We start from the raw sequence: 11,364 nt of genomic DNA, 5'->3' as shown, positions 1-11,364 counted from the left end.
GAAAGCTCTACGTTTTACAGTGCTATAGTTATGGGCAAGGTTAAAGTTGACAACAGACAAACGAACAGACAGTACAAAAACAAAATGCCCCGACCTTTGGAGCCGGGGACATAATAACTAGGTGTCACATGGGCCGTCAGAGACGGGTTATACTGCTCGATTTGGACAAAATTTAAGTATGAAAAATAACACAGGGCAATAAGACATCTATGATTCATGTGTACTGTCCTCCTACTCGTTGAGGCCTCTCTATCATGTTAATACCTCTTGTAGTTTTAGAGTAATGCTCCAGATAAAATTTAACAATGAAAAATAAGAAAGGGCAATAACTCCTAAATTCTGCAATAGAGAGTGATGCTTCTTAAGCATTGTATTTTCCTTACTGTGATCTATCTATATATGAAGTTTTATGTTGATATCTTTTAGTGTAATGCTCAGGACAATATCTCAGTATGAAAAATTATAAAGGGCGATAACTTCTAAACAATACAATAGAGAGTGATGGTTCTTGTTCAATGCATGTCTCCTTGTTGAGATCTATCTACCTATGAAGTTTCGTATTGCTATATGTTATAGTTTTAGTGTTATACTCCGGACAAATTTATGACGAACGGACGGACGGACAAAGCGGCGACTATATACACTCCCTTCGGGGAGTATAAAATAATTTTCCAACCGAATTTCTCTATATATTAACATCTGAAAGAGAGGGAAAAAACTTTCAAACAACTCTACACATCCGAACGTATAGGAAAACACTTAAATAGACTAGGCACGAACGACGATTATATTTGGACATAGTAACACAATAGACAAAGGAAAACAATTTTCGACTCGTTCCCTGTCCGACCATTCCGTTGATATTATTTACTAGATTCTATATATATATATATATAAATAATTTAGTAAGTAATATTGACTAATATTACATAAATTACATCACACATAGAATATAAAACAGCTATTACTTCCTTAATCATATATACTAACCCAATACAAAACCATATGAAAGTCCACACGATTAATTTCAGTCAAATATACCAAATACTGGTTCGATCTTATAGGGTTACCCAACAAATGGGATCGAAGCCGTGTATACGACCTGTGACCCGATATTTATTTACAAGAAACTCTGACTTACTTATGGAGGAGGCTTTAGTCCAATAGAATTCTTATCAGTCTTATATAAAGTATTACAATGTTGTCTGGAGAAGGGCTGTTGGAGTGTCTAAACAATTTGTAACAATGATACAACATTGCAAATCTATTGTTTTCCTTAAGCATCAAAACATCAAAACTCCAAGGAATATTTGTACTAAATTAACCAATCACAGCACTCTAAGCAGACCGTTTCTCAGTGGTGACCACAATGATTTGGACCCATTGTATGAGGTAGCTTTGTATATGTTGCAATCTATTGTACAAAGTATGAGAGCGTCGCTAATTCTGTAAAGAACAGGCGACATGTCCTTAATAATTGTCTTGTAGTTTGACGAAATTCTTACTTTGAGATAGAAAATGATTTTTTTTTCTGGTAGAAAACATTTCGCATGGAAGAGGATACAGTTCAGAACAAGGTATATCAGACCAGACGAGGGATGATTACAGTGTAGATAACAATGGACCATTGTTTGTATCCTAAGTGGACATTTTAGAGGATTAGATCAAATTATTCCTGTAGATTACAGATGATACATCACAAAGGAAGAGTGCATGTTAACATTATATACAGATCTGGGTAGGTCTATGTCCATTAACTGTGTCAAACTCCGCGCACAAGGTAACATTCTACAGTCATCCAATACACCATTATGCTGGTGTGTACAAAACACGTGCATTGCACGATACAATCCGTCGTTATTCAAAATAGTTGGTATATGTGAATGCACAATAATATCGTAGAGTCAGTTTATTTTAACAAGCAATTGTAAATCTATTCTTTGTTTATAAATGTCCTTCGTCGAATATTTTGAATTAAATACAAATATTCCTGCACCATAGAGTATAAAAAATCTAGTTTGATATCCTGTGTATCCTAAATCCAGATAAAAACGCGTATCCTATACTTAGCTATCCTTGTGTATTCTATACCTAGATATTCTCGTGTTTCTTTTTCCGAAATACCCATTATTATCCTACACCAGAAATCTTCGTGTTCAATATATAGCCATTATCGTGTATTCTTCGCCTAGAAATCTTTTTGTATCCTTTACATAGATTTCATCATATATACTATGCCTAGATATCCACGTGTATCATAAATCACGGTGTATTCAATACTTACGTACAGTATCATATGCCTTGGTATCATTATGTTACTTATATGCTGATATTGCTTATTATCTTGCATCAAAAATATCCTCGTGTATCCTCTAACTGGATATTATCGCGTATTCTATAACTATACATTATCGTGTATCAGATATATAGATATCACAGTGTATCATATATCTAGATATCATAGTGTATCCTATATCTAGATATCACAGTGTATCATATATCTATAGATCACAGTGTATCCTATATCTAGATATCACAGTGTATCATATATCTAGATATCACAGTGTATCCTATATCTAGATATCACAGTGTATCCTATATCTAGATATCACAGTGTATCATATATCTATAGATCACAGTGTATCCTATATCTATATCACAGTGTATCCTATATCTAGATATCACAGTGTATCATATATCTAGATATCACAGTGTATCCTATATCTAGATATCATAGTGTATCCTATATCTAGATATCACAGTGTATCATATATCTAGATATCACAGTGTATCCTATATCTAGATATCACAGTGTATCATATATCTATAGATCACAGTGTATCCTATATCTAAATATCACAGTGTATCATAGTGTATATATCTTATCACAGTGTATGTCATCACAGTGTATCCTATACCTATCCTATATCTAGATATCACAGTGTATCTTATATCTAGATATCATTCAGTATCCTATATCTAGATATCACCATATCTGTATCACAGTGTATAATAATAATATAATAATAAATTTATCATATATCTAGATATCATATGTATCAGATATCACAGTGTATACAAAACATATGTATATATGGCACATATCACATGTATCATATATCTATAGATCACAGTAATCAGGAATAAGTGTATCTATATCTTAGATCACATGTATCATATCTACAGTTATCATATATCTAGATATGTATCCTATATCTAGATATCACAGTGTATCATATATCCAGATATCACAGTGTATCATATATCTAGATATCACAGTGTATCATATATCTAGATATTCTCGTATATCTTACACTCAAATTTCATCGAGTATCATAAACAGATTTATCACAGTGTATTATATGGGTACATATCATCGTTTATCTTGTAGTTGGAAAACCAAGTATATCCTATATTTAAGTATCCTTGAGTATTGTGTATAAAGACATCACCATTTAACCTATACTTAGATTTCCTCGTACGTCATATCACTAAATATCCTCGTGTATCATTTACCTTGCTGTCATTGTGTATCCTATACCTAATTCTTATTGTGTATCTTATGTCTAGATATCACTCAGTATCCAATACTTAAACACCATAGTATTTTATAATAGTAATATAATAATAAATTTATTCAGGATAAATATGTACAGATTTGTATACAAAACATATGAATATATGGCACATATAACATGTTATACATAATCAGGAATAAGTTGTTAGCTATATCTTTAATGTATCAACTAGTTATAATTATTAATAAAGACAAAAGTACATATATCCTAGGATTTCCCTAAAAAGCGTTAAAATGCTTATTTCCGTTGGGGTCCTTAAATGGATTTACAAATGTATTTCCCTCAATAATATACATAACAACTATCATGATTCTCTTGCATTTTGTTTTGAAAGTGACGTTTCACTTGGATTTTGAACTTAAGCTTGTTTGATATACTTTTAATATAATCTGGAAGAGAATCGATTATTCTATTCCTTGAAATCCTTATGTTTTTTATGATAACTGTGGATGTAAACCAAACAGATCAGTTCTATATGTAATATCGGTTATCTATATCCCTACTATTCTTATATCTGGGTTATCTGTAACACTCATTTGGTCCATTTGGGTCGGGAGGTAAATACGTTTTACGGAATGTAAGCGGGGCTGTACACTTTGTGTAATGTTCGATATAGGTCAGGAGGTATATATGTTTAACTGTGCGTTTGCGGGGCTGTACAGTTTATATATTGGTCGATATAGGTCGGGTGGTAGGTATGTTTTACTGTACGTTAGCGGGGCTGTACAGTTTGTTTATTGGTCGATATAGGTCGGGAGGTAGGTATGTTTTACTGTACGTTAGCGGGGCTGTACAGTTTGTTTATTGGTCGATATAGGTCGGGTGGTAGGTATGTTTTACTGTACGTTAGCGGGGTTGTACAGTTTGTTTATTGGTCGATAAAGGTCGGGAGGTAGGTATGTTTACTGTACGTTAGCGGGGCTGTAAAGTTTATATATTGGTCGATATAGGTCGGGTGGTAGGTATGTTTTACTGTTCGTTAGCGGGGCTGTACAGTTTGTATATAGGTCGGGAGGTAGGTATGTTTACTGTACATTAGCGGGGCTGTACAGTTTGTGAAATGTTCGATATAGGTCTGGATGTAGGTATGTTTACTGAACGTTAGCGGGGCTGTACAGTTGGTATATAGGTCGGGAGGTAGGTATGTTTACTGTACATTAGCGGGCTGTACAGTTTGTGGAATGTTCGATATAGGTCTGGATGTAGGTATGTTTACTGAACGTTAGCAGGGCTGTACAGTTTGTATATAGGTCGGGTGGTAGGTATGTTTAACTGTACGTTAGCGGGACTGTACAGTGTGTAAATTGGTCGATATAGGTCGGGAGGTAGGTATGTTTAACTGTACGTTAGCGGGGCTGTGCAGTTTGTATATTGGTCGAGAGGTAGGTATGTTTACTGTACGTTAGCGGGGCTGTACAGTTTGTATATAGGTCGGGAGGTAGGTATGTTTACTGTACATTAGCGGGGCTGTACAGTTTGTGAAATGTTCGATATAGGTCTGGATGTAGGTATGTTTACTGAACGTTAGCAGGGCTGTACAGTTTGTATATAGGTCGGGAGGTAGGTATGTTTACTGTACATTAGCGGGGCTGTACAGTTTGTGAAATGTTCGATATAGGTCTGGATGTAGGTATGTTTACTGAACGTTAGCAGGGCTGTACAGTTTGTATATAGGTCGAAATGTTGTGTTTGGATGTAACTGGTATGTTTACGTTAGTTTGTATATAGGTCGGGAACGTTAGCGGGACTGTACAGTTTGTGAAATGTTCGATATAGGTCTGGATGTAGGTATGTTTACTGAACGTTAGCAGGGCTGTACAGTTGGTATATAGGTCGGGAGGTAGGTATGTTTACTGTACATTAGCGGGGCTGTACAGTTTGTGGAATGTTCGATATAGGTCGGGAGGTAGGTATGTTTAACTGTACGTTACCGGGGCTGTACAGTTTGTATATAGGTCGGGAGGTAGGTATGTTTAACTGTACGTTAGCGGGACTGTACAGTGTGTAAATTGGCCGATATAGGTCGGGAGGTAGGTATGTTTAACTGTACGTTAGCTGGGCTGTACAGTTTGTATATAGGTCGGGAGGTAGGTATGTTTAACTGTACGTTAGCGGAACTGTACAGTGTGTAAATTGGTCGATATAGGTCGGAAGATAGGTATGTTTAACTGTACGTTAGCGGAACTGTACAGTGTGTAAATTGGTCGATATAGGTCGGGAGGTAGGTATGTTTAACTGTACGTTAGCGGGGCTGTAAAGTTTATATATTGGTCGATATAGGTCGGGTGGTAGGTATGTTTAACTGTACGTTAGCGGAACTGTACAGTGTGTAAATTGGCCGATATAGGTCGGGAGGTAGGTATGTTTTACTCTACGTTAGCAAGGTTGCACTGTATGTGCATTGTCTATATAGGTCGGGAGGTAGGTATGTTAGTATGTGTATTGTTGCTTGATATAGGTCGACATGTAGGTATGTGTTACGGTATGTTAGCAGGGCTGCACATTATGTGCATGTTCGTTATATGTCTGGAGGTAGGTATGTTTTACGGTACGTTATAGGTGTACACACACGGTGATCTTGTGACCAGATTCATTTTAGATGTGGTGGAGGATAAGGTTTAACCATACATTTCAAATAAAAATATGTATAGCATTGGTAACCATGATATAAGATCTGATCCATGGTATTTATATATTTACTGAGCATCACAACAAAACTGACGAAAGACGGAAAGTTTTGACTCGTGCCCTGTCCGACCTCGAACTCAAGATCTACGGCAAAATATCGACACGCCAAGGAATTCTACAACTGCCAAAGCATTAGTAAGGGTAACTGTTAGAACTCCGGCTGTCAGTACCAAATGGTATGGCACTCAGGATAGCTGATTGCGTTTACTCTAGTAAAATGATATAGACGACGAGTTTAATTTTGTTCTTAACTGACTAATCTGGTGATTATTTCGTTTGCCATTATACCAGGAACACATGCATGCTTTATGTTGCAAGCGAAAAAGTTTCTCGTCCTGCAAAAATACTGATAATCGGTGGGTGTTATCTTCCTGCACTTTTAGAATGCACGCAAGTTATCTTTGTAGCGCAATGTCATCTACACAGTGGTAATGGACTTGACCTGATTGGTGTATAATTCGGTTATCACGGGAAATATCAATGTACACGTGGGGACGGCCAGGGATCTGTGTCACGCCCAGGGATCTGTGTCACGCCCATGTTATCAGTATAATCATAACATTCGGGCCCTGGGGTTGGGGATCTAAACAATATCCTTGTTAAAAGTGAAGAATACATGTTGGACCGTGGGTCGGGTATCTTAGCCATATCCTTGTTACAGGTATAGAATACATGTTGGACCCTGGGGTCGGGGATCTTAGCCATATCCTTGTTATAGGTATATAATACATGTTGGACCGTGGGGTCGGGGATCTGTGCCATATCCTTGTTATAGGTATAGAATACATGTTGGGCCCTGGGATGGGGATCTGAGTATTTTTGATCGGGAAGTCATGAGGGACTGTGCCATCGGTTCTAAGGATTCCATCTCCGCTAAAACCATGATAAGATTTTGCGGAACAAAACTCAGCCAAAAATGGTTGTAGATTTTATTGCATATTCAAAACAAACACAGTGCTTTTCCCTGTTTCTAACAAGCACTGACTTCTGACAATAGACTCGGTGTTTTAAATAGACTTTGTTTATATGTAACCGGATGTCAACTTGATAGAAATCAGAAGTTTCTGTTTAATCAACGATACGTAATAGGTCTGTGATCGATTATTAGTAATTTATGTCTGCTGGTTTCAGAACCTGTCACAAATACACACCTTATGTAAGGAGAAGTTAGGATTTAACACATGAGGAAATCTAGGTCAGAGTCAGTCTCGTTTACAACCGGTTAACCATCCCAGGTACGTGAAAACCCATCTAGGCTTTACGCCTGTCTGGTTTTCATTCATAAATACTTCAGTGGTGAAAGTTTCCTTCGGTACGCACAGCGTAGTGATATAGTAATGTTTTGTATTCGTCTCCATGAATGCTGTGGAACGGCTTATTTGCATTTTATGTATGAATGGGCATAATTCTGTCAGAACCGACAGTATAGCGGGCAAAACATAACAAGTGCGCACAAATGATATTAGATCGGTATCAGCGGTCAATGGCGTCTATTGAGAGGTAGATATGGAGAGGTAAATGTATGCAGGGTTATGCCAATGAGATAAAAGGAGCAGTATATGGAGAGGTAGATCTATGGAGCAGTATAAGAAGAGGTAGACATAAGTAGCAGTATATGGAGAGGTAGATCCAAGGAGCAGTATATGGAGAGGTAGATCTATGGAGCAGTATATGGAGAGGTAGATATAAGGAGCAGTATATGGAGAGGTAGATCCAAGGAGCAGTATATGGAGATCTATGGAGCAGTATATGGAGAGGTAGATCTAAGGAGCAGTATATGGAGAGGTAGATCTATGGAGCAGTATATGGAGAGGTAGATCTAAGGAGCAGTATATGGAGAGGTAGATCTATGGAGCAGTATATGGAGAGGTAGATCTAAGGAGCAGTATATGGAGAGGTAGATCTATGGAGCAGTATATGGAGAGGTAGATATAAGGAGCAGTATATGGAGAGGTAGATATAAGGAGCAGTATATGGAGAGGTAGATCTAAGGAGCAGTATATGGAGAGGTAGATCTATGGAGCAGTATATGGAGAGGTAGATATAAGGAGCAGTATATGGAGAGGTAGATATAAGGAGCAGTATATGGAGAGGTAGATCTAAGGAGCAGTATATGGAGAGGTAGATCTATGGAGCAGTATATGGAGAGGTAGATCTTAGGAGCAGTATATTGAGAGGTAGATCTATGGAGCAGTATATGGAGAGGTAGATATAAGGAGCAGTATATGGAGAGGTAGATCTATGGAGCAGTATATGGAGAGGTAGATATAAGGAGCAGTGTATGGAGAGGTAGATATAAGGAGCAGTATATGGAGAGGTAGATCCAAGGAGCAGTATATGGGGGGTAGATCTATGGAGCAGTATATGGAGAGGTAGATCTAAGGAGCAGTATATGGAGAGGTATCTATATATGGAGAGGTAGATATAGTATATGGAGAGGTAGATATATATGGAGAGAGGTAGATATGGAGCAGGTATATGGAGAGGTAGATCTATGGAGCAGTATATGGAGAGGTAGATATAAGGAGCAGTATATGGAGAGGGAGAGGTAGATATAAGGAGCAGTATATGGAGAGGTAGATCTATGGAGCAGTATATGGAGAGGTAGATATAAGGAGCAGTATATGGAGAGGTAGATCCAAGGAGCAGTATATGGGGGGTAGATCTATGGAGCAGTATATGGAGAGGTAGATCTAAGGAGCAGTATATGGAGAGGTAGATCTATGGAGCAGTATATGGAGAGGTAGATATAAGGAGCAGTATATGGAGAGGTAGATCTATGGAGCAGTATATGGAGAGGTAGATATAAGGAGCAGTATATGGAGAGGTAGATATAAGGAGCAGTATATGGAGAGGTAGATCTAAGAGGCAGTATATGGAGAGGTAGATATAAGTAGCAGTATATGGAGAGGTAGATATAAGGAGCAGTATATGGAGAGGTAGATATAAGGAGCAGTATATGGAGATGTAGATATAAGGAGCAGTATATGGAAGGTAGATCTGTGGAGTAGTATATGGAGAGGTAGATCTATGGAGCAGTATATGGAGATGTAGATCTAAGGAGCAGTATATGGAGATGTAGATATAAGGAGCAGTATATGGAGATGTAGATCTATGGAGCAGTATATGGAGAGGTAGATATAAGGAGTAGTATATGGAGAGGTAGATCTATGGAGCAGTAGATAAAGACGTTAGTCTATGGAGGAGCATATTAAGAAGATTGCCCTAAACCTCGTCACCAATATATTTACGCCGGATACCAAAGACAAACCTCGTCACCAATACAATAACGTAGGATACCAAAGGTAAACCTCGTCACCAATACAATAACGTTGGATACCAACGTAAACCTCGCCACCGATACAATTACGCCCGATACCAAACGTAAACCTCGCCACCGATACAATTACGCCCGATACCAAACGTAAACCTCGACACCGATACAATTACGCCCGATACCAAACGTAAACCTCGTCACCGATACAATTACGCCCGATACCAAACGTAAACCTCGCCACCGATACAATTACGCCCGATGCCAAACGTAAACCTCGCCACCGATACAATTACGCCCGATGCCAAACGTAAACCTCGCCACCGATACAATTACGCCCGATACCAAACGTAAACCTCGCCACCGATACAATTACGCCCGATACCAAACGTAAACCTCGCCACCGATACAATTACGTCGGATACCAAACGTAAACCTTGCCACCGATACAATTACGTCGGATACCAAACGTAAACCTAGCCACCGACACAATTACGCCCGATACCAAACGTAAACCTCGTCACCGATACAATTACGTCGGATACCAAACGTAAACCTTGCCACCGATACAATTACGTCCGATACCAAACGTAAACATGGTCATCTTAATCCAGAAACAGCTGTGTATAACATAGATCATTCGAGACTCGCTATTCAGTCGTAAACACAAACAATTATAATGTCTTATATGTACCAAAGTTCTAGTAAACAAAACTGGCGGATTATACACAAACAAATCAACTTAATCTCTTATTGTCATGGCTGGTCCCCGTAAAGGCGTATTATGTCCTGGTAATACTGAGGACTAACATGTATGTACTAGCATGTCAGTTTGCTACAAAAAAAAACAAGTATTAAGATCCGGTCAGCGCGAGGTCCTCAGGCCGTAATGGGATGGTACTGTACATCGCACTTCTGTCTTCAGTTTGAAGAATACAGAACATGTTTTAAACTATTTTGACAATCTCCTCTCGTAGATGTCGCTAATGCTTTTGACGTCTGGAAATTGAAATAATTTGGACACATACTAATGGTGTTTTCTCTGAGACTGATAATATATGATAGGAATTGAAACCGATAAGTAACCTTACTTCGTCAAGCGACATCATCTCACTCAATTTCAATAAAAGTAGTTCAATTGCCCAGAGCTGTCGGGAATGACATGGAAATGTCGTAATAACGATTTGGTTCATATTTAAATGAAGCGCAACAGCTTTGTTTATTAACGAGTATCGAGAGGTGTAAGCACCTCACTTTTAGTATGATAAACATTTATGCGTTTGTGTTCAAGGAATAATGCCTCATTGTTAATGCTGAAATACCAGATTACCCTGTAGGCCTCAAAATTGACGAGTGTTAACTGAGAAAGTTATGTTCCTGGTTATCAACACATACTAGTCTGGTTATGATATAGCAGATGTCCGCTTTATGTTATACTACTACCGCTAATATTACTACATCAATATACATTGTATAGGTATCGATCTCCAGGAAATCAATATCATCCAACTAGTATCTGGTATTATGACAGGAATCTATGTTCTAGTGCCGAGCACCTGTTCTCGAGTGTAATGTCGTGCGAATAAACCACTCCAGCTCACCGGTCTAAAGCTTGTGAGGAGCTAAAACCAGGTCTAATGAATTAAAGATATTAAATAATAATAAAAGAACCGGACGCATTTCATTACACGGGCATATACAAACAATCACTAAATATTCGTAAAATTGTTTTCATTTTACATTGCAGGAATACTGAAACATTTCAGATACAACGAAAGTTCTTCATGTTAAATGAATATGAAGGCTGAAACATATTATCTCTAC

This window comes from Ylistrum balloti, unplaced genomic scaffold, assembly GCF_031769215.1.
Source record: "Ylistrum balloti isolate Yb309-2 unplaced genomic scaffold, AGI_CSIRO_Ybal_v1 Utg370580, whole genome shotgun sequence".
In the NCBI taxonomy this organism is placed as follows: domain Eukaryota; kingdom Metazoa; phylum Mollusca; class Bivalvia; order Pectinida; family Pectinidae; genus Ylistrum; species Ylistrum balloti.
The sequence above is the reverse complement of the archived record's forward strand: the minus strand, read 5'-3'. Positions refer to the sequence as shown.